A 27732-nucleotide genomic window follows, 5' to 3' on the forward strand; every position below is an offset into this window, starting at 1 on the left:
AGAGAAATAATGTCATGTAGGGCTCTGCTGCAACTCTATTTCTCGTCAACCAATCTTTTAAGAGATGTGAAAGAGAAAACAGAGTTCATGGCCTCTACTAGTCAAACACATTACTTCTAGCTTTAATGCAGTGCTTATAAGAAAGGATGGCCTTTGGAGACTAAAGTAGCTTGTTTTAATATACCATATATACAGGGCTAGACAGTGCTGATCTAATCAGACCTATGTAAGTGGTAGAAGACAGCAGTGCTCCTCCAGGCATACCCCAGGGATAGAATTGTGAGAGATGTATGAGGAATCTGTTATTGCCTATAACAATAAGACATTATCACCCACTCCTTGGGAAAGGGGTGGAGGGTGGTAGATCCAAGGCTTGCCCATAATGTTTGTGCTTGGCTCTTTCAGTTCAATAGGTTCCACAACCCCTGGACGGGGTCCCAGCTAGGTCAGCTTCCTTGCCAGTGATCCCATCCTGGGGCTAGGGGTAGGGAAATTGAGAGGGAAGGACATCCCATTCTACTGGGTCCCAATCCAGGGCCCTGAAAGTGTAGCAGTGTGGGATGTTTTGAGTTCATCCTACTTCCTCCTTGCCTTCTCCTGAGCCACATGCAACCATACCCAATGCCTCCGTTTTGGGTGTGGCAGACATTGAGTTAAAGTCCTCTACTTCAAACTCCCACAGTCTTGGGGCCAATGCAGGTGATCTTCTGGTGTCCCTGTACATGTTTCTCCCTCCCTCTAAGGTAGAGTTGAAAAGAGAGTGGGGGCGGAGGGGGAGACTCACATCCAGATCTCCTTGGTAGGAGTTTCTTCCCCTTTCACTGCAGAGCAGTACTCCTCCAAGAAATGATTTCTTTCTGCCCCACTTGCCAGGGCTGCTGGAGCTCTCTTTATACTGACCTTTTCCCCAAGAGCGTGCTCTGCAGTACTGGTGGGCAGAGCTCTTCCAGTCCAGGACTTCTCCAACCCTTCCTCTGTCTCAACCTTAATGTGGGGTCTCTAAAGCCATCACACACTTCTCAGCCAGAAATGCGGGGATGTAGAGCTATGTGAAAATTAAAAAAAAAAAAAGAGAGATCAGGGAGACAGAAAGAACATAGGGACATCAGAACTGCCATACTGGATCACACCTGTGGCCTATCTTTTCCAATATCCTGTCTTCAACAGTGGACAGCACCAGGTGGTTCAGAGGAAACAACCTGCAGCAGTAGTTATGGATAACTTGAACTCAAGAGAAGCTTCCTTGTAATCCCCAATATTTAGAGTTTGTTTTAAGACTTAAGCAACATTAATCAAATATTTTCACACCTGCTTGCAAAATGGTTTGTGGATAGGTTCAGTTTTACAAGAGGGGGGAAAAGGCATGTTCTTTCCTGATTCAATTTGTAGCATCTAAGCATTATATTAGTGAGCATATCCTGGATTAAAATGTGCTCTAATAGGCTCATAGTAATATTGTGTGCTGTCCAAAAGCTTCTTTTGGTTGAATAGAAGGAAGGCAATTAGAGCCCCTTACTGTACACTGCTGCCTTGTGATACTAAGCTTTGGAGGCAATAGCACTGGGTTTGGGCATGATCTAATGTGATGCATCTGTTGCTTTGGAGATGCATTTGTCAAAGTTGTGCAAAGGCTAGTGTGTGCCTCCATTTCGCCTCTGTTGCTAACATCAGCATCAGTACGCAGCACATAACCAAGGTTGAGGGCAAGTTTAGTTTTTATTTCCTGACCTGAGTTGTGCTTTAAACAGAAAGCTGGTTGTAATGTTAACTGTAGCAGGGCTAGTGCTCTGCTATAATAAACTACTGGTGTACAGAGCAATGGGTCAGGTGGCAACATTATGAATCTTGGCGGAGGGCAACATAAAAGGTTCAACCCGCAATGGTAGGGTGAATAGCTGTCTGTAGCGGTAAGACCTAGAGATCCGATTGAACTAAAACCCTGCATCCAAAACCTTCAACTTTGGGAGAAATTTGGATCTGAAACCAGATTTGAGTTTCATGGCACGGCCCTACCTGTACAATGTTCCAACCGAAATTCCAATCTGACCACCTCCTTCATTTTGGGAAAGGTTGGATCCAAGATCTAAACATTATCTCTCAAAACCATCTTTATTAACACCCTCCACCCAAACATGTCTGTTGCCAGCTCAAGTTTTGCTCTGTACACTAATAGTCCAATACAGCAGAGCATGAGCTCTGCTATAGTTAATGTTACAACCAGCTTTCTGTTGAAAGCACAGCTTCCAAGTGCTCTAAAATCTGCACAATTATTCAAATTGCCTAGTGTGCCTCTTGGAATCACAGGGTTTCAGTTATCGATCTAAATTTGGGATTATATGACCAAGGGGTTCCTGAAAGAAACAGCTTTTCCAACCATTCACATATTTTTGCAACTTTTTTTTGTACATAGAAAGAGATCAAACCAAGGTTGAAATCATCATCACAGGTTCAGAGGCTTGTGAATTACCCCACCTGAATGCATGTGAGGGAAATTAGGTTACAGTGTTATTAGAAGAGTTTGGTTCTCCAGCTAGACATGTGCCTAGCAGTTTGAAGGCTTATTTGCCAAATGGCCTCACATGTGGAGTGTAATCTCTCTTCCTACCCTCCCCACCACGTGAGCTGAGATCTGAGGGACTTTGTTCCTCTGGGGTTGGGGTCTAAGATCTTCTTACTACTCCCTCCCCATCTGAGTCAGGATCTGGGGAAGCCCTGCCTCTTTGGGTTTGGAGCTGAGAATAGGCATACTTGGAGTATGAAACAATAACCCACTGACACTGGGGTGAGAAGCTGAGAACCAGCATGCTTGATGCATACCACAGGCTCTCCAGCAGTGAAGTGTGGGGATGGGGACACCTTCTGACATGAATGGAGCAGTCCACACATCTCAAAGCTATTGTTTGTCTATTCATCTCCATGGAGTGTTCTCATTTAGTGGAGAAGATCCTGTTGAGATGAATGGGACACTTCACACCTCTCTGAGCCTCTTATATTTTGTGGATTATCCTGTCCTGGGGATCTGCATATTGTAAATTAGTTACTGATTATTAATTTAATAAATAGTGGAGTGGCAGCTCTGCTGCAGTTAATGCTGAGAAGATTTTTCTGTTTAAAGGATGATTCTTCTAAATGTTTTAAAATCTGCATGTGTATCCAGATTGTCTTGAAATTTGCTGTACTTTATGGGGATGTGGGATAGGATTAGTAATCCAAATCTGGAGTCATTTGACCAAGAGGTTTCCAAGTTATATAAGACACACAAAAACAAACAAAAATGCAATGAACCCTTATCTTAAAATGCACAGATTCTATCAATATTTTACTTTATTTTGTGCACACCTGGCGTCTAAAATGTGAATGGCTTAATGAATAAGGAAGGGCAGAATGAGTTGGAAATGGTGGTGGGAAGCGGCTATATGTTCTGGGAAATAGTGAGGGTGTGAGGAGGAGAAGAAACATCAGTCTTCTTTCACATGCTTAAAGTTATTGTAAACACCATGTAATAAAACTGTTAAGTTCTTGAGACGTAGACCACATCTGAGGTTTCTCACATAGGCTCTGTTAGCAAACATTTCAAAGCATGGCCATTATCCCCCATTCCACTATAACAAAGTGTATGGCCAAGGAGGGGTGTACTTAGGAATCACATGGGAACCATGTGACCTAGCAGCGAGAACCACTGACAGAGACTCAGAAAACCTGGGTTCTATTCCTGCCTCTGTCATTAGCCTGTTGAGCAAGTTTGGCCATGTCTAAAAGGCAGGAAATTCCAAGTTATGGTACACACCCATGCAACTTTAACTTTGCCTTCTTTGATCGAAGTCCCCAATAAGCCCATAACACATACTTGCAGCCCATAACACACACACATGGGTCAGACATAGAGACTCACACACCCACCCAGAGGGCCACGGATTGCCTCTTAATATAATCATAGTTCTTCCAAACTGCCCCATCTTATTTCTCCATGCAATATGGCAACGCCTAACAGTGAATGCAGCTGGGAATACACTCAGATAATTCCCAGTGCCTATTGCATGCTCCAAACTGGGTGTGGGGGAGGGTAGGGTTAAAGTTGTGTGGGTGTATACCTTACCTCTGTGTGCGGGCTTTCACAAGTTTGAGTTTTGTTGAATGTGACATTCTGGATGGGAATGAGTTATCAAAGTTGGTTTTTTTTTGGTCATTTAATTATTTTTAGTGATGCCTGGATGAGGTGCAGGACATGAAGGCCCCAATGTTTAACATCAGGGTGACTGCTGAGGGGTACCAGTTGGCTAGATACCTAAGATAGGCTTTCTCTTTTAATTCTGTCTCTAGAAATCTGATCCATGCACTAAATGGATCCAGGTTCTAATAATTTTTCACCCTAAGTAGTACACAAATATAATAGTTTAATAGTTAATGTCCGCTTATTTCTTCTGACATTTGTCTATTACACATATACTCTTAAAATACTGTTTTGACTAGATGTGAACTTCTGCATCATTTAACTTTAATTTCTCATTTGCATTTGTTTATTTACAGTATTTCAGCTTTTTATTAGCATCCCTTTACTTTTCCCATTTACCAGAAATATGTCTTAAGCCTGTAAATGTTTGTTAATAACAGCACACTGGAGCCAATACTCCTAATATGACAAGATCACAGATAATCACAGGATTTTCAGAGCACCTCTGAGCACAAAACTATTTGGCAACCTATGCATGGAGCAGACATTTTGTTAACCATTCTAACTGTGAAGATAGCATCCTTCCATTCACTATGTCAACTGCTATTCTCAAAGACTTACGTCCTCAAGCTCATTACAGCACTCCCTTACCTACACTTCTTCTTGAGACTCCCATCTTTTGGATGTTATAGCAATGTTTGTGTTAGAAACAGGGATCTGTATATACATTCTGCAATCTTATAAACACAACATGTTATATATAATTCTCCTCTGGCCCAGAAACAATGCTCTAGAATCACTGCTTTCATTTTTTAAAGTAATTATGTTTTTAACCCTTCTGATTGCAAGGAAAATCTTGAAAACACGAAAAGAGTATAAGCTAAGACTCTGAGTTTATATGCCTGTCTGAGTCTGCAGATAACTTGAAACAATAGCTCTAAGATGTGCAAACTGCCCCATTAAACTTGAGTAGTGTCCTATGAACTCCTTGATTCTGCAGTTGTGAAATCTGGCATTTTTACAAGATGCCACAGAAATCAGCATTTTTGCTGCATTCATGCAACTAATATTTTGTTTTCTGTCCCTCCAGACGACTAAGACCTTCCTGCTGCTGCCCTTGCTCTCCAGCTTTCTATGCAAGGGAAAAATAATCGGATTAGAGTGCATGCCTCTTGCACTGTTCATGGAGCAGTGACCCAGGGAGGCAGGGACATGAGTTGACTCCAGGGTTCCCTGATCCCTGGCAGGAGAGGAAGATTCTAAATCAAGCTGCCTGGACAACATTGTGAAAGCTAAGGCAGAGGATCCAAAGTCAAGTCCCCTGAAGAGCGTACAAAAACAAAACCCTTCATCCTTAAAAATAAATGATCAACACATTTTAAACTAATGAGTATTTTCTAATATGAGCTTTGTGTTTGTATGGCGGGATGGGAGTGAAGAAAAAAAGTAAGACCTAAAAAATTAATGTTGCTGTGAAATTTTGGGTTGTTGTCATACAACTTGAATCATAGATTCCAAGGCCAGAAGGGACCACTGTAATCATCTGTCTGACCTCTTGTAGAACACAGGGCATAGAACTGCCTCCAAAATAACTCCTAGAGCATATACTTTAGAAAAACTTCCAATCTTGATTGAAAAATTGCCAGTGATGGAGAATACCACTGCAACCCTTGTGAAATTATTCCAGTAGTTAATTACCCTCACTGTTAAAAATGTACAGCTTATTTCCAGTCTGAATTTGTCTAGCATCAATTTCCAGCCACTAGACCATGTTATACCTTGCTCTGCTACATTAAAGAGTCCATTATTAAGTATTGGTTCCCCAGGTAGAAACGTATAGGTTATGTTTACAGTGGAAACGCTACAGTGGCACAGCTGCAGGGGCACCGCTGTAGCGTAGACAATTTCTATGGAAACGGAAGGGGCTTTTTCATCACTGTAATAAATCTACCTCTTTTATAGGCAGTAGTTAGATCAACTGAAGAATTCTTCCATCGACTCAACAGTATATACAACAGGGCTTAGGTCAGCATAATTACATTGCAAAGGGAATAAAATTTTTCAGAACCATGAGTGATGTAGTTAAGCCAACCTAACTTTGTGGTCTAGACTAGACCATAAACTGTGATCAAGTTACCCCTTAAACTTTAAAAAAAAAAACTAAATAGATTGAGCTCTTTTCAGCTATCACTATACAGCGTGTTTTCTAATCCTTTAATCATTCTTGTAGCTCTTCTCTTAACCCTATTTGTCAACATTCTTCTTGTATTGTGGGCACCAATTCTGTAGTACAGCAGTGGTTGAACCAGTGCCAAAATATAGAGGTGAAATAACCTCATCACTCCTACTTGAGATTCCCCGGTTTATGCATCCAAGTATTGCATTTGGTCTTTTTGGCCACAGCGTCATAGCAGGAATCCATGTTCAGCTGATTATCCACTACAACCCGTTCATCTTTTTTTCAGAGTCTCTGCTTCCCAGGATAGAATCCCCCATTCTGTAAATATTGCCTACATATTGTCCCAAGATGTATGTATTTATAATTAGCCATATTAAAACACACATTGTTTGCTTGTGCTCAGTTTATCAAGTGATCCAGATTGATCTGAATCAGTGACCTGGTCTCTTCATTATTTACCACTCCCCAGATTTTTATCAATGGTGATTTTATATTTTCTTCCAGGTCAATGATAAAAATTGTAAGTAGCGAAAGGACAAGAACCAGTCCTTATGGAATCCCACTGGAAACACACCCTATCAGTGACAATTCTCCATTTACAATTACACGTTGATACCTGTCAATTAGTCACTTTTTGATCCATTTAATGTATGCCATATTCATTTGATATTATTTTAGTTTTTTAATCAAAACATCATGTAGTACCAAGTCAAAAGCATTACAGAAGCCTAAATTTATTATGCCAACTCTATTACCTTTATCTACCAAATTTGTAATCTCATTAAAAAAAAGATATCATATTAATTTGACTGGATCTATTTTCCATAAGCCCTTGTTGATTTGCATTAATTACATTACCCTTTTGGAAGTCGTTATTAATCGAGTCCCGTATCAGCCACTCCATTATCTTGCCCAAGATCAATATCAGGCTGACAGGCCTATAATTACCTGGGTCATCCAATTTACCCTTTTTAAAAATTGGCACATTAGCTTTCTTCCAATCTTCTAGAACTTACCCAGTGTTCCAAGACTTGTTAAAAATCAATATTAACAATTCAACGAACTCCTCAGCAGCTCTTTTAAAACTCTGGGATGCAAGTTATCCGGATCTGTTGATTTAAAAATGTTTTGCTTTAGTAGCTTCTGTTTAACGTTCTCCAGAACTACTAGTGGAATAAAAGGTGTGTTATCATTTCCATATGATGAAACTAGATCATCTGTTTTTTCCCAAATACAGAATTGAAATATTTATTAAACACTTCTGCCTTTTCTGTATTATTATTAAAAATTATACCATTTCCAGCTAATAATGGACTAATACCACTGTAAGGTACTTTTTGTTCCTAATATATTCAAAAATCTCCTTCTTACTGTCCTTAACTCTGCTGGCCAGAGATTTATCTTTGTTTCCCTTTGCTTTCATAATAATTTTTTTTGCAATTCACTTCCCCTCCAAACCAGGTTGTTTTTTAATCAATATGGTCCCATTGGATTGGTTCTCAGGAGGTGGTGTATGTTGAAAATTGATTTAGTTGGAAATCAGAATCTAGCAGTGCATACTAAATCTTCTGCTCTGACTCTACTGTCTTCTATTGAACCTACATGCCTCAAAATCTGCTTTAGATTCCAAGGTCATGATTTCCAATGTTGTATTAGAAGAGTTATGTGGAACAATTGGGGAACAGAGAGAAACTCAAATTAGAGAGAAAAGGTGACTAAGGGATTAAAAAATTGGACAGGGAATACAGTTGTCCCGCTCACATCAGTGGTCGAACCTTTGGAGCACCCCAATATTCAGAGGAGGGCAGGGAGTGGATTTAAGGTTTTGGTATACTTATAAAGATAGGGTACTATTAGCCAAATCTATATCCAGATCTTATTTCAGATTCCAACTCCCCATTCGGGTATTCACATCTAATGTTTAGGTATAGGACAATCTCTAGAAAAAATGTTTCCATAAGAAACAATAGCACACTATTTTGTTTGTGCTGCTGTGAATATTATAAACCTACATGTTTAACATCTTCTTTCTTACAGCACACATTACTATAGATCATTCACTTAGGTTTTAGGTTAGTAAATATCCCTAGTGAGATAGTACAATACCTTTAGGGGCCGATACTGTTTAAGTGTGGTTTTCTGTGTGTTATCATTTTCAAGTGCTACAAAATTCCCCTAAAGTCAGTATTCTAGACTTTGTACGGAACTCCCTTATCTGCATTAATATTTCGTGATGTGCCTTGACATCCTGACCTGGCAATCTTTTGTCTGACAATTTTCAGCTTTTCTGTCTTTCAGTCTTATTTTCTCTGCTGTGAGTTAGACTGCACATCACTTCTCACAGCATTTCAGGCAGAATTTGCAAGAATGTTGATGATACACAATGGGGGTTTCAGTGGACTTTCATTTGTTCTTAGATATACTAAATTGTTTTCTAGAGGCAATATTTATTGTGATTATATAAAAATATGACTGTTTCCACTGGGAGTTAGGAGTAGCACAAATAATTAAATATCAATTTTGAATGATGTAGCTTCTGTTATATATAGATTATGTTACATTTTATTTGTATGCCACAGTTATATTGTGAAGAACAACGAGGACTCACCAGCTCCTATTCTATGTTTTAAATATATTCCTTCTGTAATATTTGAACTCCCAAAAATCCAATCATTAGATTAGTTGGACTGCACAGTTTTTATATTTTAATGACTATATACTTGCCACTCAGTTTTAGATGTGCAAAATAGCCAGTTTGAAATTAAAAACAGCCAAAACATATAGATTAATAGATTCCAAGGCCGAATGAGACCATTGTGATCATATATTTTGACCTGCAGTAGAATGCAGGCCATAGAATTTCGCCAAAATAATTCGTAGAGCATGTCGTTTAGAAAAACTTCCAATCGATTTAAAAATTGTCAGTGATGGAGAATCCACCATAATCCTTGCTAAATTATTCCAGTGGTTAATTACTCTTGCTGTTAAAAATGTATGCCTTATTTCAAGCCTAAATTTGTCTAGCTTCATCTTCCAGCCACTGAATCCTATTATGCCTTTTTTCTGCCAGATTGAAGAGCCCATTTAAAAATATTTCTTCCCCATGTAGGTAATTATAGACTGTAATCAAATCACCCCTTAACCTTCTGTTTGTTAGACTCAAAGAGCACAATCTATTTAGTTTATCTTTATAAGGCATGTTTTCTAATCCTTTAATAATTTTTGTGGTTCTTCTCTGAACCCAATTTATCAACATTCTTCTTGAATTGTGGACATCACAACTGGACAGAGTATTTCAGCAGCGATTGAACCAGTGCCAAACATAGAGATCAAATAACCTCTCCACTCCCACTGGAGATTCCACTGTTTATGTATCCAATAATTGTATTTGCTTTTTTATCCACTACAACACCTTTATCTTTTCCAGTCACTGTAGAATTCCCTAATCTGTAAATATTGCTTACATTCCTTTTTCCTTGATATATATGTTTACATTAATGGCATTAAAATGCATAGTATGTGTTTGCACCCAGCTTACCAAGTGATTCAGATGACTGAATCAATGACCCATCTTCTTAAGTGTGCCATATTAATTTTATATCATTATAGATTTTTTAAATTAAAATGTTGTGCAGTACCAAGTCAAACACCATACTGTAGTCTAAGTATATTATGTCAAAAATATTACCTTTATCTACCAAACTTGTAATATCATTAAAAAGGAAATGTTAATTTGACCTGATCTATTTTGCATAAATTCATGTTGATTTGCATTAATTACATTAATACTAACATTAATAAATGAACACTTTTCAATAACCATTTCTGCTCCAAACATCTATGTAGTGTTTTCCACTTTGAGGACTGGTGGCCTTTGGTGAATACAAAACCCACTCCACCTCCCCAGCATTTGTTGGGGGCCATAATGTCTCCCCTGCTGTACAGAACTTGATACAGGGCTCATTAATAAAGTTTTATTAATAATTAATTGAACCCCATATCAGCCATTCCATTATCTTGCCATGGATCAATGTCAGGCTGATAGGCCTATAATTACCCGAGTCATCCCATTTACTCTTTTTAAAAATTGGCACAATATTAACTTTCTTCCTGATCCTTTTGGAACTTACCCAGTGCTTCAAGACTTACTCAAAATCACTATTAATGGTCCAATGAGCTCCTCAGCATCTCTTTTAAAACTCTGGGATGTAAGTTATCTGAACCCATTGATTTTAAAACATCTTACTTTAGTAGCTGCTGTTTAACATGCGTCAGAGATACCAATGGAATGGAAAGGGTGTTATCATCATCATCATCATATGATGTAACTATATTATTAGTTTTTTCCCAAAATTCAGAACAGAATTGTTTATTGAAAACTTCTGCCTTTTCTGCATTATGATTGGTAATTCTACCATTTCTATCTTGTAATGGATCAGTACTATTGTCAGGATACTTTTTGTTCCTAATGTATTTTTTTAAAAACTTCTTATTGTCCTTAACTCAGCAGGCCAGGAATTTCTCTGTGTCCCTTTGCTTTCCTTATCAATTTTCTACAGTTCCTAACTTCTGATTTATATTAATTAATATCACCTTTCTCTTTCCTCCATTTGTTATATAAATATTTTTATTCTTTATAACTGCTATCACTTCCCCTCTACATCAGTTTGGATTTTTTTTTTCCAGTATGGCATTTTTCCTCAATTGTGGCTTTTTTGGGCATCAAGTAAAATGTTCTTAAATTATTCCCAGTCTGATTCATATTTTTTCTGATTAAGTACTTCCTTTTAACTGTTTTGGCTGGTAATTGTTTTCAGCTTTGTGAAATTGACCTTATTAAAGCACTAAGTATATATATTACTGGTCTGAATTTTATTCTGCTTACACATTATAAATGTGATCAAGTCATGATCACTTGTATTGAAGCCTCCATTAATTTTTAGCTTTGTAATCAGTTCCTCTCTTTGTTAAGATAAATGTTGCTTTTTCATGGAACATTTGTAAATATGCAGTGTTTCCTTAAAAAAAATTCACATCAGAAAAATATTTAATCAAAGTTGGGCTCAATGTTTTTCCCCCATAATATAGGATGTCAGCAAAAATTTTAGTGCAGAGTTCCATGATTCATTTGAGTTAACTTAGTTGACTTTTATCCCATGTAGAAGTCAAATGATTCCCATTTGAGCTAACACCATGTGGACAGGATGGTCAACAGAAGTCATTTTGATATTTTTTCCCAGTCCTGTACTGCAGGGAAGGCGTTATGGCCCCCCAAAAATGCTGGAGAGGTGGAGTGGGTTTTGTATTTACCAAAGGCCACCAGTCCTCAAAGAGGAAAACATTACCTAGATGTTTGGAAGGGAAATGGTTATTGAAAAGTGTTCATCGACTTGGTGGGGGATAAAACATCAATTACCTCAACAGTCTGTCAACATTTCCCCCTATTCTGTTAGTATCCTCGCATTTTACCACAGCTGGCTCTATAAGCATAACCTGTACTTCTCAAGAAAGCTTATTGACACTAAAAGCAGTGTCAGTGACACTGGAAGTTATAAACCATGTATTATTATTAATGATTATCATCATCACCTCAACAACTCTGTTCCGGATAGCCCACTGGCCTGAAGAATATTATAGAAAGCCCTATAAGCAAACCAAAGAGTCGCGGAGTTTTCCAAAAGGAAAATTAGAACACAGTATGAAGAGTAGCTGTTATTGTAATGTAAGGATGCAGGTGTGCCAGCAGAGACCAAAAATCAGCTTCAATCCTTTCTGTCACTTTATAAGGAGACCAATATGCACATTTTGGAACTTTCAACATCAATACCGAGTTTTTTCTGACTTTCCTTTCCCTTTGTGTATCAAATATTGTGTGCATTGTCAAAGAACGTCATTAGAGCTGGGCTGAATTTTTCAGATGAAACATTTTTTTCCCCAAAAAATGCAGATTTGTATCGACCTAAATATTTTGTGAATTAGTGGTGAATTCACCAAATTGTTTGATAAAAAAATTCTGAAAAATTTGAAATATTTTATTTCAACATTTTTGGAACAAAATATTTCCATGTTTGGATTTGCAATTATTCCCCTTCCCCCCAATTTTACTTCAATTTTATTTTTAAAAAAGTAAAAAACCCTCAAAGGAAATAAAATGTTTTGTTTTGGATTGAATGAAACAGGATTTTTTTGGTCTGGTTTGGCTGATGAAGCAGCTATTTGCAAAGTTCTGTGTATCACTGCTGTGTCCTCTATGTTCAAATATGAGCGCTATCGTTCAATATACCTCTGCTTCCTTACTGTATAATCTTCATCACTGCTAAACATTTTTCATTTATAAGCATCCACTGGATCTAAAATTATCTTTCCTCTCTCTCATTTATCACACTGCTTAATACAGACTTAACTTTCAAAAGCCATCAACAAGAGACAGATAAGGGCAAACATCAAAAGAGAATGTATGAGCCACTTCAACAGCATAAGTTAACCTTCATGATTCCAGAACTCTCAAATTTAGGCAAAGGTATTCCTCCATACCTAATCAGAGAGATACAGTAAGGAAAAACTCTAGCTCAGGTCCTCCCAGTTGTGCTTTGAACAGGTTAGACCACAAGGGTAGGGGGAGGGGGAAATCATACAAAACTGCACCTAGTTGATCTTGGAAGTGAATGCCCCCCCTGGAAAGGTTTAACATAGATAATTGCTCAGCTGGCTCAAAGGGAGGAGTGCCATGGTGCCCAGCATGGCCAGGGTGATAGCAAAGTGCTGTCAGAAAAGCGCTGAGCTGGATGGCTCAGAGAGGCAATCAAGTCAGCAAAGGTTTTTACATTGGCACTATTTCAGGTAGTGATTTGCACTTACTGTAAAGGTAATGAAGGGAGCTGCATGCAGGAGATGTTCAAGCTAAAACGTGCTGAAGAGGAGGGTAGATTATATGGGTAACAGTTGAAATATATGGACTGCAAAGGGTATAGATGGATCTCCAGCATGCAATCCACATGAGTGGCATGAGAAGTTTCTGAGAAGGCCAAAATCTTTGTATGCCTTGTCTCTTTCTCTCATCCATTCCTTAAGGACCTTCTGCCCCTTGATGACTCCTTGACCATGCTGCATTCAGCTATCATATCCTAATTCTTGCTGTGCACAAAGGTGGGTTATCCCTCCATATAATTCTCCTTTGGCTTTCTGCCTAACTTCATTTTTCTGTGGTCACTCTAGAGCGCACAGCGAGAGAAATGCTTTAACATACACTTTCTATCATGGAGTTTAAATGTATGTATGTGTGTGTGTGGAGGGAGGGGAATAAAGTGACTTAGGGTATGTCTTCACATATGTCTTAGGGTAAACCTCTTTTTTTCTCCCTTGTGAGCCCTGGTGACCACAGATATACAGGGATAGCTGTGTGCAACATGTCCCCCAAATTACCCCTGAAAGGGAATCTGAGGGTGGTGTGTGCACATGCTGCACTGGATCTGCCGCTGCTTGTCAAAGCAAAGGCAAAAGGGTCACAGAAAGCATGTAGGCAGGTGTCCCTGGTTACTTGCCCTCAAGAAAAGGACACAACATATTCCCATCCCCAAAAGATGGAAGCCTAAGGTAAGAAAGCGGTGCACATGGACCAACATGACAGGGTGCAAGGAATCATGGATGCAGTGCTTGTCTAACACTGTTTTTTTTTTTTTTTTTAAGGAAATACAAGACTCACGTGGAGTGGGCTGGGGAGGAAGTTTCTTCAATCCCTTTTTTCCCAGGGGGCTTCCACCTCTTCCATCTTAACTCCTGTTAAAAAAATTAAAAATAGATTTTACTGACACAATTTCCAGCCACCAGTGCTTTTGGGCGCTGTGGAGCAGAAAATTGTCATTGAAAGTTATCCATTTTTCTCTGACCACTGCAGAGCTGGCTGAAATTTTTCAATATTTAAAAAAAAAATGTTGATGAACTGTTTAAAACATTGACATTTCCAAAATTTAGGGGGAAAAAATATGTTTTTCGAACAAATCCATTTTAAAAAAATGACTATTTTGTGTTAAACCAGCTCTATATTAATATTGCTGTGGTGCCCGGAGACTTACTTCCAAAGTCGTCTGCTTCTCATGGGTCAGATTTCGCTCTGCTCACTCACAACTGGGTAGCATTTTATTCTCCAAGTACTCTGATTGAAGCCAATGGGATCATTCATATAATAATGTGCTAGTCAGTTTTAGTAAGGTTATCAGAATCTAGCTCCGCATTAGCAGCATGATAGATGTGCACAGGTTGGGAAATTTCACGTAAATCAAAGGTAAAAAATGGGAGTTTAATTCACATTTATTAACCAGGCAAATGGAAACATTTTAGCTCAGCTGAGTGTTTATGCCATATCGAACAACTCAGCTCCTAAGAAAAACAATCAACTGAAAGAGAACAATGGCAGCTGTAGAATATTTTGCATCTCTTTTCAACATCTTACATGATATTCATGCACTATATGGAAAAAGTTATTCAGTTATCCCACAGATTTCAGCTTCATGTCGGCAAAGCCCTTGACAAACTGTATGCATTACATCAAATATACAAAGGATATTTGTAATATTATCTTGTGCTATAGTTATTGGTGATGCTGTTTATATCTTCTTTTAAATTAATGTAGGTTCACATAAGATGAAAAGGCTTGAGATGTTTGTTTTAAGAGAGACGCCTTTATAAATAGTATTGATGCGAGCCAGAACAATTATCTTGTTGAAAACGATAGCCCCATAACTAATCTCAGTGGACACTAGAAGGCAGGTACGTAAGAGACCAATTCACACATTTTGCCTTTGTTAGCTAATCCTTGTGGCATTCTGCAAGTACGTTTGTAATACCAGACAGTTTCTCTCAACATTGCAATGGGACTGTGATTGTATCTCAAGCAGCAGAAGCATTACCAGAAGCAGACAAGCATAATTTGCCCTGATACTGTCCCCATCTGTTATTTGTTCAAACGTTACTGCAGCCAGGAGGGTGCGGGTTGATCTGTCAGATTTTAAAGATGTCATCATTGCCACAAATGATTTCAAAGGCAACATTTTTAAAACCTGTCAAGCCCAATATCCTTCTCCCGATATAAAAAAATATTTTGTTTATTATTCGGAACATGAGAAAATGGGAAATATATTGAGAATTAATAATTTGCAAGGGTTTCATTAAAACAAACAAACCAACCCCACTTCTGTTTGGCCAGATGGCTAATACATTTTTCTCCAAGTCAAGATCTAAAAATACAGATAGAATGCAACTGCCATTGGATAGGATTTTTTTTTAATTGTAAGTGCATAGATAGAAAATGACAGTGGTGCTGTAACTATAGTTACTTACTGCCTGTTCTCAATCATGTAGGCTCACAATAATACACATACCACAAACACTTATTTGATACATCCACCCACATCATGCAGGTACAGACACAGCTGCAGACGGTCTTGAAATACTCTAATGCCTGCATATTCACACAATACATAGACCTTGCTCGCATCCCAAAAGACAGCATCAGGACGCTGGAGATTTTTAGGCAAGAATTCTAAGACTTGTGCATGAAAGGGTTGGAATGGTTTGGTTGTGCATGGAAGTGGTGGTGTGCATGCAATTTTGCACACCAAAAAAGTATAAAGTAGAGACGAGGTTAAAAGTTGGGTTGCAATGTCAGAGTGCAGTTTCTACTCATAATAAGCATGATCCAGTTTCTCTTAGATGTTGAACAGATTTTTTCAGTGGAAGGACTTGAATGCGTCAGGTATCAACAATTAGTTATTAAGTTCTGGGCCTGATTCACCATTGTGTTCTGGTTTTAGGCCAGTGTAATTCAACTCTCAGGCCTCTCTGTTCCTCAGAGGTATGGGCTATGCCTGCAAATCTTGGCTTGTGACTTGAACTTTGACATAGTGCAAAGGCTTTCTTAACTGTTACTTTGATTCCCTCTCCCCTTTTAGCCCTGGGCCTAAGTTGCAAAAGCGGGATCTGGAGCCAAACTCCAAGGCAGTGTTCCAGTTTGGGAAATGTAAATAAATTCAATTTAATGGCAAATGGCTTTTACACACTTCCATGTTTAATTACAACCACTAGGGGACAAGATTACTTGTGTATCCCAAATGTGTCAATCAGCGTTCCTTATTGTAAGATGCCTGATTGGTAAAGCTGCATTAGCCTCAGGCTGGTTCACATTAACATCAGTAACTCAGTGCCAAAAACAATTACTTAATCATTTAGATAATTCTACATGGTCTTGCTGTGATTATGAATCTTGATACTTTGCACCATTAGAGAGGATATAATAGGATGATCTCATTCCCTTCCTAGTGATTTCAGTGAATGGTTTGCAACCATTGGCTACAGGCTGCATTGTTATTATTACTGTTATTTACTTAGAGAAAGAAAGAACTGTGGTCACTGTGTGGTATCTGATTAAAAGAGTGGCTTTTCATTGGTGACCACTTTAAGTCTAAACTTTAAGTGTCTGACTGAGCTGTCCCTAGCCGGGCAAAATAGTAACAGCAGTCAGAGAAAGAATGGAGGATTGGGTGCTGCAGTGTATCATGTTATGTCTGGATAAGTTATGCTGTTAAATTATCATGTTTACTCTGTTTTATTCAAAATTATTAAAGGTCAACAGTGTAGTGATGAAATGCTATGAGGAAGAAGAGCTAAGAGGGTCTGCAGTGTGAGAGAGGCTGTCAATGTTATCATACAAAACCAGTTGCTCAGTTAAAGATATTTCACATCTAAGCATTTGCCACTGTAATTAGGAGGATAATTTCTGTCAGTTGGGATAAACCTCAGAGCACTGAGGAGAAATGTACTTATTCTCTGCTTTTTATCCTCTCTCATGCCCCACAATGGATCATCCATTAAAATGCATCTCACTTCCTCCTTCTCTCCTCACCACCCCCACACTCCCCAGACTGAGCCGACTGATCAATCTTGCTCTCAGCTGTCATACACTAGGTCTCTCCACTGCTTGCCTGACCCCTGCAGACCTGTCCTCCTCACAGACCAATACTTGTACTGGTTGGAAACAGTAGAGAGGCCGGTAAAATGGGGTGCACATGCCAGGGATGAAGGTAATATCCCAGCAGAAGGGAAGCGGAGCAGATCAGAACTCCCTCCAAGAAAAAACCCTTGTCCAAGTTTCTGGCTTGCTCCCTACGTCCTGTTTCCAAAACCTAAAAACACCCTGTTTCTGAAGGGTTAAACAGCTGAATGAATTAAATGAGCAGATCCCTAACACAAATCCACAAAAGAATATCTTAGTTGTATTATAATGTGACTGCATATTGCAGGGTTCGCACTGCAAAATGCACTGCTCACCTGTCCCACTTCTCACAAAATTAACTCAGTATACTACTGATGAAATGCCTAGGGCCGGGAGAAAATTTTCAGGTGAATAATTGTTTTGCTGAAAAATGCAGTTCTGGGCTGACCAAAACAATTTGTGTGTTTGCCAAATGGTTTCAGACTTTTTCTTCCAGAACTCACGATTCCATTCACGATAGAGTTAGTGGCAATCCCCCCATTTCACTCAAGAACTCAAGCAGGGACTTGAGCCTAAGTTGTCTTCTTCCTGAGCAAGACCACTGGGCTAGAGGGTATTCTGGATTGGGCATCTTTCAGTTTCTGTCATTGAAGCCATTCTACTGTGTCTAAATAAATATTAGCTTTTACACTGATTTTTATTTATATTTTCAGACCTGCCAGTGATCTGAAAAGTCAGTTTTTATTCATCCACCCAACTCTACTAACACCACTCCATGCAATAGTTTATTTTCCAATTACAGAGTGTATAATTCAGAAGCTGGTTTCCCACTGTCTGTTCCCTGAAATATATGGTTGAAAAGACTTTTAGATAAAATTGTTCCACAGCTATATTAGATTTTGCCTTTTAATTTTGACCCCTTCTTTCCAGTAATAAAGAAAGTTGTGGCAATGCAGCTGTAACATCTGAACCCATGTATCTGTGGAACCTCTCCTTGATTCAATGGAAAAAGCCTCATGTGTGCCTTTTGCATACCCTACTGCTCTTGTAACATTGGTCCTCTTTCCACACCTGTAGGTCTCTCATATGGTCCTACTGGCTCCTTAAGAGTCTTCTCCCTCTCTCCACAGCCCTGCTCTGAGAGCAAACAGAGTACCAAGTGACCACCCCTACTTCAGACATGCTGATAAACACAGATGGCAGCTCCTCTTACAACACTTCCAGATATTGTAGTCCCACTTCCTCTTGGGCCACTGATGTTTACTCCCTAGAGCCAGACAACACTGGGGCTGAGAAGCCCAGTGTGCGCTGGGCAGTGGCAGCTCCTAGGGATGCAAGATGCTATACAGGACATGACCCAATGCCATCGTGTCAAGTGCACTGGTCCAAAATATTTTTTCCCTGCCAGACTTTCTAGCCATACTCCAGGTATGTGGCAATATTCCATTTCCTGAAGCGCTGCCAGATGAGGCTTACCACTGTTGCTCCTCCTGGAGCTGGTGGGGCTACAGAGGCTAATCCTGCATCATTGAAGTCAATGGAAGTTTTGCAGGATAACATCCACAACGTCCTTCATCTCACCCTGTTTCTACTCTTGTTTTATTTATTAGTTTGTTCTTCATCCTTTATCTTTCCCTTTTCCATCACCCAAATCCACAAACAGATTTCCAAGATGGCTACATGAACATTTTCTGCATGAGGATTTGGTTCCATGAATACTCAGAGAAAATATTTCCTCAGATTAATTTTTGCAAAAGGCAACATTTAAGGTTTGTGAATATAAATGAAAAGCCCTTGGTTCAATGCCCATGCAAAATTCAGTACAAATGTGCAATGTTAATCAACTGCCTGTACCAATAGTGACCATTGTAGCTGGTCAAAAATGGAGCTAGCAGCAGCAACTTGCTCAAAACGAAAGCAGATCCAATGCAGTCCTCCATGGCTGAAAGGCCAGTAACTGGAAGCTCCCACAAAATGTTTCAGAGGCATTTCTCATCAAGCTGTCTAAACTGATCAGAGAGAAACTGAATTAGTAAGAAGCAACACCACCAGCTTTAAGCAAAGCATAGCCTGAGGAACATAATGCATTTCATTGTCATTTAGCACATATATAATGTGCAAACACTACCTTATAATGCAGACCAGTGAAAGAACTAAATCATACTAAGAAAACATTTTCAGGACATCACTATTGTATTTGTAATTCGCTTTGATGAAGCACATGCTAATGGAAAACTGGAGACACCTGACTAGTGGAAAACATCCATAGGTAGTTGACAGTACCTAAAAGGCACATGCTAATACTTTATTAATTGCTACTAAGTAGCATTAACCACTCAGTTCCCTGCAGCAGTCCACATAAATTTGTTCACATATGTACTGATGGACCATACCCTTGCAATCACAGGGCTCAAGTTTTAGAAATGCACACGCAAAAGTGCATGTGCACATTTGCACAAACTCATCTGAGTCACATAAATACCCCAATGCATATGCACAAGACTTGGCTTGCACATGAACAGATACCAACAATATTTGTTGACCAATACTAGAACCAGTCAAACACTATTTGTGAATTCATTATTCAATGGATGTTGCCATTTTTCATTTACCCCTTTATTTCATGAATCAATTTTCTGATAATCAGTCAACTCTCACAAGTTTTTTTTTAAATTGCTTAACAAACACCAGGACAGAAGATCGTTTTAATTCCTCTTTCATTATCACATGTTTTGGATATATCAAGTGTAAATCATCATTTTATTTTTCCAAGCATTACAGTGAAGAAAGGAGTATAATGGACACGTTCAGAAAATCAGGCTCTGATACCTTAGCTGTGTTATATCATTCTTTTCAATATTGTCTCATGGTGATGGCACTGTACTGATTTGAATCACCAAAGCATGCAATGCGTGATGATGACCATGTGAACCACTAACAGGAATGAAAGTTACTAATGAATCTGGCCCTAGGGCGTAAGACACCCATTTACACTTCTACTCCACTTCTACTGGTGAGTCATGCATTAGTACTGGGTCTGGGACACTCAGTGCATGTACTAACTATACAGTTATCTCCCCTGCTTTACAACCCACACTGGGAGTTTTCTCCACACCTTTATTTTAAAGCCAATTGTTCAATGTACTTCAGCCATCTGTGTCCGTTACTGATTTGTTGCATTAATGAGCTTTAGCTAATATTTCATTAGACATTTAGAGCCTCACCGAAAGCCTACTGAGTGCCGCTGACTTCAATGGGCTTTATATCAGGCCCTTAAGATTTCCACCCACAAGCCTAACCTCCCCACTTTCTTCCATGGTGGAAGTCAGGCTGAGCAAGGCTGAAGGGGCGTGCTTGGGAAAGCACAGCAGCTAGCACTCCCTCTGAGCCCCACTAGATGGCACCCACAGCAGGGAAGCCCGGCTGGCAGTGTAGCTCTGCCAGAGGGGGTGTGAAGAAGCTTGCTGAGTCCTGTCCCTTCCTTGCCCACAGTCTCCAATAAGTGTTTGGAGTCCATCTGGGGTGTACAAAAGGGAGCAGGGGGGAGACAGCAGGGCCCGAGGGTGCTGTGGGGATGGGTGGGGAGCCTGGGGACACGGGGGGGGGGGGGGGATGGTGTTTAAAGTGCCCCTTCAAAAGTAGTCACATTTAAATCCCTGTGCACACCCCTGCTTTGACACAATTTCCAGTATGGCAAGAAACTTAAGCTTGGGGATAGATTTGCCCCTTTAAGTGTGCGTGCTGCTGCTATTTTCTCCAATTTTGTTTCATATCATAAATGCTTCCCAGCATTAAGAGGAAGGCAAAGCTATCTCACTTTTTTAAACCTCTTCATAGCCATTTGGGTTTTAATTTGTTTGAAATGACATCATTTTCATCTGGATAACCAGTTTTAAGTGCTCCACATGTAACATACTTATTCAGTACATCTTGTTCCAGGGGGCCAAGAAAGGGAACAGTAATGATGAAATAAAAAAAAAATGAAAAAAAGAAAGAAAAAATTCTTTTTTTTTTCATTATATGGGAAACAATAAGACATGATTTCTCAGAGAAAAATATCTTTACTGAAGTCTGGTTCCTTGATGGTCTCTGGCTGTGGCTTTGGTAGCAAAGAGGAAACTGTGTTCAGCCATCCACATATGATATACTTAACATTTGTATTAAAAAAAAAAAGAAACATGTTGATCTCAGAGTGTCAGAAACTGGTGACTCAGAAATATTAGAAACTTTTCAGATGTAACGTGCTGCAGTACCAACAGGTTCAATTTTAAAAATAATTGACTGGAGTGTTGGGACCTTATTTGTCTTTAATAATAACAGTGCAAACTCCAAGGCAGCCTTTTAAGAGGGCAGAGTTATAGGCACAAAGGGAACACGAGTTTACGTTTCATATCAGAGTGAGTAAGTGAACTTTTCATGAGTTATTTCAGTTATGACATAATGGGCCTAGTCCCACTGAAATCACCAGGTATGAATCTGGTTTAATTATGTCCAGGGGTACTAATATCAAACAGCCTGATAATCCCTTCAGTGTTCTGGAGGGAAATTGTGCAAAATTTTGCCCTGGGAACAAATCATGTAAATTAATTCTAAAAAGATATAGTGCACTGTGTAAGAGAATAAAAATAAAAAAGTCAGTGCTATTGGAGCTAATGCTAAAGTTGTCAGATCAGATCCTGGGCCCAACTAGACCACCTTTGTGTCACTTTGGCCATGCTAAGGAGCCATAAAGCTAAAAGGGCAATTAAGGATTACCCTGCACTGGGGGAAAGCCTGCTGATCATAGAGCCATCAAGCTCTGCAACACCTCACTCAGTTCCCCCAGGAGGGGGGAAAGGGCCATGGGCCAGAATTCATGGTGTGCTAACAATCCCCAGATAAGTAAATAACCTCTAGGGGCTGTTACAGTCCTATAAACTCCAGCTGTTCTGAGGCTACTCTCTCTTATGCCAGTGGCCAGACAGATTCATGGATCCCTTTTGAACAGAGAGATTGCAAAAGGGAAGAACAGCCACCTTTTTTCCCTCCTCAGGTCCAGCACACAACTGAGTTTAGCTGGACCCCAAGGATTGGTTCAATGGAGTTTTCTGCACCCTTTGTTCCTTTGTTTTTCTGTTGGAGGAGATGATTTGGACTGTTGTGAACATTTGAAAATGCTGGACTGTCTAGGCACAACAAAAAGTTCCATAGCTTTGCATTTATGTATAGATGACATATGTAGGTTGGTTGTGGTGCAGTGATTTCGATAGCAGAATTAAGATCTGTTGCTGAAGCAGCAGGAGAATGCAGCCCTACAGCAAGCAGCTGGCCAATTCCATTTGTGAAGAGCTTATTTTCTGCTGAGGCTGATTCATGACCTATGAGGAAGCAGGAGGGAGAGAAGAGATTGACACGGTTGGTTAGTTAGATACTAAAAACAGAAGATATTAAAAACAAGGAAAATGACTTTGAACTGGATCAGAAAGTGAGCAGGGGAGTCAGTACAATTGTTTCAGGAAGAATAAGATAAAGATCATGTTTCTTTCTGTGTGAGAGGTCAGCATATGCTGCATGTCTACAGACCAAAAACTCATGGAGACGATAAAAAAGGAAGCCACGATGATCAAGATAAGAGAAGACAGAGACATAGATGACGATTTCATCAGAGGTGAAATCAAGGCAATGGTTTACATGGACATGTTGTGGACGTGGTGACCCAGAGGTTTTCAGACAGAGATCTGGGAGGATCAGGGAAGTATAATATCAAGGTTACTGGCAGAGAAGGGAAGAGTGAGGCCAAGCAAGGAGACAAAAGAGAAACAGTATGCCACTTAGAATATCCAATCTTGGATATGACAAAGTCCAACAGTCTTGTACTATCTATGCACTGAGTTTTGCTTTACCCAGAGATAAACAAATATTTACTTCTATACTTCAGGTGCACAGTAGAAGGGTTATTAACTGGATACCAAACAAGATGTACCTGTCTGCTGCTGGATGGACTAAGGAAAGCCATTCTATAATGTTTATTAAGACTTCCACGCAGTTTCACATTTTCCTTCAAAGTTCCCCTTTCCAGAGCAAATTGCCGTGCCTGGTTTGCTTTCCAGTACAGCTCCTAACAAGAGTTTAGATTTAATTTGGCCTATAACAGATCAAGGATGGCTTCAAAATATTGGCAAAGCCTTCACTGATTAGCCTGAAAACAAAATGTCACACTCCTTAAGTCATAAACTCAGTACAGAGCTGCCTGTTACTGGCATAATTTAAACTCTCATTTAGTATGACAGCACTTGGTCATAGTCTTGTTTAATTTACTTTCAATTAGACCATTATATAATTAAATTCCACCAGAACTATTGGATTATGTCACAGTTGACTAAATTGAAGGGTTTGTTATTTTATTAGTTCAGAAGCAAGGGAAAAATAATGTAAAGGAATATCTTCATTTCTTTTTTTATTAGACATGAGTAAATAACCCAGGTGCTAGTACACATCAAAGCTTTCTCACAAGAAGCACACACATTTATTCTTCTTTCTTTGACTGCAATGCTTCAGACAGTCCAAGGGTGCTTGCCAATCCTTGTTTTATATCCCCTCATCCATCATTTGTGTCTTTCTCGCATTTCATAATTGGATGTGGCATTTCAATAGATAGGTAGGGTCTGGAGGTTAGTTAGTGCAATATAGCTGCTGGCCTTGCCCTATTCTGACTGATAAGCAAAGACAGAGAGACAAGTAGTAATGGAATGGAAAACAGCAACACTTAATGACAAATCTATCACTTGGCTTTGTACCCCCGACCCCTCTTTTTATACAGTTTTATATCAGTTCTTCATATTATTAACAAGTTTAAACCTAGTCTTTTCACTACTACCCAGTAAGTACCAGGATCATTGTAATCACATGCCTATTGCAGTGTAAGGTGATGTGATTAGCCAAAGACAATTTCGCCTTTGCAATATTAGCACAATTTATACAATTATTGCTAATTTAGCATGGATTCTGAATTGCTCACATCATCAGCTAAATTCCCTGTAAAACACAAAGACCAGTTTCCTATTGTAACCGAGAAAGTAAGCTGCATTTGAGCTACTGTATGTGCAGCAGAGTGGCATGAAGCCCCCTTAAAGAAGTACACGTTAAAAGAACAGATTTATTAAGAATTATGATTGGAGTTTTCAAAAGAACCTAAGAAAGTTAAGTGCTCACTTTCATTGATGTTAGAGTTCTTGTAGGCTTTTTGGCTATATAGGCTGTGATTTTCAATACACCACCACTCTAACCATATACAGAAATGCACTGAAGGTCTTATTTTTAAACTAGAACTCAGTCGAAGCAGGAACAGTTAGTGCCTGCAGTGAATTGTGCCCACAATTTTGAATCCACAATGAATTGCCAGGAGAAAGCATGAATGAATTGGGGGTGCAGAACTGTTCCTGGAACAAAGGAGGCTCTTGAACATAAAATAATTTAACTGTTAATAAATAATGTTTGGCTGACCAAAGGACAAAATATAGTTCACCTGCTGAGATCAGCTAAATTATGGTACCTGTGACATGGTTAATTTGGAAGATGCTGATTTCAGAAGTGCAAAGGAGAATTCCATCCTCAGTGTAGATAAAACAGTGAGTTTGTTCTGATGATGTAATGCCTCTGACTTTTTTGACTGGTTGAGTATTTTCATGTCCCAATGGAAAATTTGGAGATTGAAGTTCTGTGTAAAAGTTTCTCACCATCTTACGCTCTTCAGTTCAACTGGTAATTGAACCCAGTTGCTTTGACCTATATTTTCAAGCAGCTGTATACCTACATACACATATACCCAATTAAGGTCCATAAAATCCCTAATATGTACATGCAAATGGAGATTTCACATGGATATCCCTAACTCTTTCCATGCAACTCTGACTTATGCATGCTTGCTGTGAGATTCATATGCCTAAATCAAGTATATGGGATATAAACATGTACCACTTTGAAAATACAGCCCATTTTAAAAATCATCCCCAGACTCCTGGCCCAATCTTGCTCCCAGTGAAGCAAATGGCAAAATATTCATCAACGTCTATGGGGACAAGATTGAAACCTTCCTTTTGGTTTCTCCAATTAAAACATAAGGCTCCTTCCTCACACAAGGGTTGAAATCAATAGGAATACTTAAAGTAGGAAGGGTTGCAGGATTGGAACCTAAATGAACACCTTTCTCTCTACCAGATTGAAACTATACTGAACTCTTTTAAATGAGCTCTCTTAAATGAAGAAGACTGTTGGAAGCAAGTTGTACAACAGAATTATGTACTAAGTAAGTATTTAGTGCATTAATGTAGCTAGTCACCTAAACTTATAGTCTTATTGCAGAAACTTATTCCATCTGTCATTTACAATCCTTATTTTGCTACTTTAAAATATTCCTTAAATGAAAGCGATGCCTGTTTTATTTTCCACTTTATGATAGTATGAGCTTGTGGCACAGAAGCCAGCTTAAGTCATAACAGTTTCTTTTCGTTACTTGTTATTGAAGTGTGGATACTGGATCAGATGAAAAGGCACATCTCTGAGTATCTGAGGAATTAGTGTTGGGATATGCCTTGCTTAAAGACAATCTGATATCACTGGACTTGATTCCTTTTGAAATTATTACAACATCTACTTGGTAGGTAAAGTCCATTTCATTTTTAACCAAGTTTTGGTAAAACTCACAACTCAAGACATTTACAGCAAGCAATGTGAAATCACTGTTTCATATACAATTATTTTCAATTTTAATAACGTTCCTGATTTGCAGAGTATTTTAAACAATGGCAAAGGTACTAAATAACATGGTACTGAGTCTAAAATCTGTAACTTTAGCCAGGAGATAGGCCAAGTGCCCCCTATTTCCCCAGTGGCAGCAAAAGAACATGCTGACCTAGTGGCACATTTAAAACAAGAAGAATGGGGAAATCATAGATCATAGAATCATAGAATCTTAGAGTTGGAAGGGACCTCAAATCCTATAGTATATGTAATATTTAATAGGGGGCCATTCGGACAAGACATGTTAATAGATACAGGTGTTACTTCTTCTTTAATTAGTACTCAGAGAAAGACCCCCAGTAGTAACAAGAAAATTGCAGGGATTTAATGAGGCAGAAAGTAAAGTAAAGTAGCCCTCCAATAAGTGTTCAGTTGGGAAGAAAACAAGGAATGGGACAATTTGGCCTAATAAATTTGGATGGCAATGGTATAATTGGAATAGATGTGTTAGAAAGCCTCAAGATAATAATAGATTCAGTAAATAAGGTATTTTGGAAAATGCCCTTACATGAAAGTGAGGTTCTAGAGCAACCAATAACTATTGAAGCAGGATATAGATTGGCTACTCTTAAAGCTGCTGAACAAGTAAAATGGCCTGATTATTGGCCAATAGAGGTATTAGAAATAGCACAAAAGCATAAAGGAGTATGGGCAACATACAAGACAGAATGTGGAAAAACTGAGGCAGAAGTTTTGATTATTGGACCTGATCCCCCACCTCAGAAGCAGTATACATACCCAAAAGAAGAAGAAGAAAATTTAGCAAAAACTATTCAAGGACAAATAGATCAAGGAGTTATAATAGAACAACAAAGTACAAATAATACAGCCATTTGGCCCATCCTGAAAGCAGATGGTAGAACTTGGAGGGTAACCATTGATTTCAGATTGCTTAATAAAGTAACTCCAATGACTGTCCCAGTAGTAGCTAAATATCCTGAAGTAATAGCACCTATAATGGTAGGAGCTCAGTGGTTTACAGTCTTGGATCTGGCAAATGAATTATTTGCCATACCCTTCCACCAAAGTTCTTGGTATAAATTTGCATTCACTTTCCAAGGATGGCAATATGTGTTTACTAGAACTCTGCAAGGTTTTCATAATAGTCCTTCAGTATGTCATATGCATGTGATTAAAATGTGGGCTAATATGCCCAATAAAAGTAGAATTCTATCATATGTAGATGACATATTGATAGTAAAGTGGTTCACGTTTTGTGTTTAGACAAGCCCTTAATCTCCAAGTGTCCTGTGAATAATTATAATAGAGGAATTTATTTTCCAAGACTATTTATCTTCTCACATCTTTCAGGAGCAGTGACTTCATCAAAAAATATAGTTAAATGGTGTGACACACAGTACCACATGTACATCCTTATGGTATGATTTGTGTATCATTCATATTCACCCTTATTGTGTTACTGTGTATTGTCTAATGCAAAGTATGTCATGTAAGGTGTTTTTGGAATGCTCATGACATACTGAACATTATTGTTATGGTAGCATGTTTTCTGCAATGTAATACTTACGTAGTTATGAAACTCTGCTATGTAATATTCTCAAATGTGTGTCTCACATGGCTTGAATAGATCCAGGCAAACACCATGCAAAGTGAGGG

The sequence above is a fragment of the Emydura macquarii genome, unplaced genomic scaffold, assembly GCF_026122565.2.
Source record: "Emydura macquarii macquarii isolate MOO-44397 ecotype Brisbane River unplaced genomic scaffold, CSIRO-AGI_Emac_v2 contig_1263, whole genome shotgun sequence".
Classification (NCBI taxonomy): domain Eukaryota; kingdom Metazoa; phylum Chordata; order Testudines; family Chelidae; genus Emydura; species Emydura macquarii.